This window comes from Symphodus melops, assembly GCF_947650265.1.
Source record: "Symphodus melops genome assembly, chromosome: 6".
Classification (NCBI taxonomy): domain Eukaryota; kingdom Metazoa; phylum Chordata; class Actinopteri; order Labriformes; family Labridae; genus Symphodus; species Symphodus melops.
The window spans coordinates 29,431,671-29,433,924 of record NC_136696.1 but is presented as its reverse complement, the minus strand read 5'-3'; the positions used below and the strand labels follow the sequence as shown (position 1 = coordinate 29,433,924).

General features: G+C 56.2%; 1 long non-coding RNA gene across 3 annotated transcripts; it reads right to left on the bottom strand.

Annotated features, from left to right (window-relative positions):
- Window positions 1-35: 35 nt before the first annotated feature.
- Window positions 36-1,050, bottom strand: LOC306825961. Of its 3 annotated transcripts, XR_013779324.1 has the most exons (5): window positions 951-1,050; window positions 433-501; window positions 364-387; window positions 250-318; window positions 36-131 (listed from the first exon to the last, which is right to left on the bottom strand). It is a non-coding gene; the product is annotated as an uncharacterized lncRNA (long non-coding RNA). The 3 variants fall into 3 exon arrangements; XR_013779325.1 differs by lacking the exon at window positions 364-387 and having other exon boundaries at window positions 250-349; XR_013779326.1 differs by lacking the exon at window positions 364-387 and having other exon boundaries at window positions 250-311.
- Between the last annotated feature and the right edge of the window lie 1,204 nt (window positions 1,051-2,254).

The following is a 2,254-nucleotide window of genomic DNA, read 5'->3' as shown; positions in this document are numbered from 1 at the left end:
TAAGAACATTTGTGTGAATGACGCAAATGACACTGTGTCTCCTCCTACCTGCAGTGTGTCTCACTGTGTCTCCTACCTGCAGTGTGTCTCACTGTGTCTCCTCCTACCTGCAGTGTGTCTCACTGTGTCTCCTCCTACCTGCAGCCTGCAGTGTGTCTCACTGTGTCTCCTCCTACCTGCAGCCTGCAGTGTGTCTCACTGTGTCTCCTCCTACCTGCAGCCTGCAGTGTGTCTCACTGTGTCTCCTACCTGCAGCCTGCAGTGTGTCTCACTGTGTCTCCTCCTACCTGCAGTGTGTCACACTGTGTCTCCTCCTACCTGCAGCCTGCAGTGTGTCACACTGTGTCTCCTCCTACCTGCAACCTGCAGTGTGTCACACTGTGTCTCCTCCTACCTGCAACCTGCAGTGTGTCTCACTGTGTCTCCTCCTACCTGCAGCCTGCAGTGTGTCTCACTGTGTCTCCTCCTACCTGCAGTGTGTCACACTGTGTCTCCTCCTACCTGCAGCCTGCAGTGTGTCTCACTATGTCTCCTCCTACCTGCAGCCTGCAGTGTGTCTCACTGTGTCTCCTCCTACCTGCAGCCTGCAGTGTGTCTCACTGTGTCTCCTCCTACCTGCAGCCTGCAGTGTGTCTCACTATGTCTCCTCCTACCTGCAGCCTGCAGTGTGTCTCACTGTGTCTCCTCCTACCTGCAGCCTGCAGTGTGTCTCACTGTGTCTCCTCCTACCTGCAGCCTGCAGTGTGTCTCACTGTGTCTCCTCCTGCCTGCAGTGTGTCTCACTGTGTCTCCTCCTACCTGCAGCCTGCAGTGTGTCTCACTGTGTCTCCTCCTACCTGCAGCCTGCAGTGTGTCTCACTATGTCTCCTCCTACCTGCAGCCTGCAGTGTGTCTCACTGTGTCTCCTCCTACCTGCAGCCTGCAGTGTGTCTCACTGTGTCTCCTCCTACCTGCAGTGTGTCTCACTGTGTCTCCTCCTACCTGCAGCCTGCAGTGTGTCTCACTGTGTCTCCTCCTACCTGCAGTGTGTCTCACTGTGTCTCCTCCTACCTGCAGCCTGCAGTGTGTCTCACTGTGTCTCCTACCTGCAGCCTGCAGTGTGTCTCACTGTGTCTCCTCCTACCTGCAGCCTGCAGTGTGTCTCACTGTGTCTCCTCCTACCTGCAGCCTGCAGTGTGTCTCACTGTGTCTCCTACCTGCAGCCTGCAGTGTGTCTCACTGTGTCTCCTCCTACCTGCAGCCTGCAGTGTGTCTCACTGTGTCTCCTCCTACCTGCAGCCTGCAGTGTGTCTCACTATGTCTCCTCCTACCTGCAGCCTGCAGTGTGTCTCACTGTGTCTCCTCCTACCTGCAGCCTGCAGTGTGTCTCACTGTGTCTCCTCCTACCTGCAGCCTGCAGTGTGTCTCACTGTGTCTCCTCCTACCTGCAGCCTGCAGTGTGTCTCACTGTGTCTCCACCTACCTGCAGCCTGCAGTGTGTCTCACTGTGTCTCCTCCTGCCTGCAGTGTGTCTCACTGTGTCTCCTCCTACCTGCAGCCTGCAGTGTGTCTCACTGTGTCTCCCCCTACCTGCAGTGTGTCTCACTGTGTCTCCTCCTACCTGCAGCCTGCAGTGTGTCTCACTATGTCTCCTCCTACCTGCAGCCTGCAGTGTGTCTCACTGTGTCTCCTCCTGCCTGCAGTGTGTCTCACTGTGTCTCCTCCTACCTGCAGCCTGTCTCACTGTGTCTCCTCCTACCTGCAGTGTGTCTCACTGTGTCTCCTCCTACCTGCAGCCTGCAGTGTGTCTCACTGTGTCTCCTCCTACCTGCAGCCTGCAGTGTGTCTCACTGTGTCTCCTCCTACCTGCAGCCTGCAGTGTGTCTCACTATGTCTCCTCCTACCTGCAGCCTGCAGTGTGTCTCACTGTGTCTCCTCCTACCTGCAGCCTGCAGTGTGTCTCACTATGTCTCCTCCTACCTGCAGCCTGCAGTGTGTCTCACTGTGTCTCCTCCTACCTGCAGCCTGCAGTGTGTCTCACTGTGTCTCCTCCTACCTGCAGCCTGCAGTGTGTCTCACTATGTCTCCTCCTACCTGCAGCCTGCAGTGTGTCTCACTGTGTCTCCTCCTACCTGCAGCCTGCAGTGTGTCTCACTGTGTCTCCTCCTACCTGCAGCCTGCAGTGTGTCTCACTATGTCTCCTCCTACCTGCAGTGTGTCACACTGTGACACACGTTTTAATACACGCACACATGTTTTAATACACACACACATG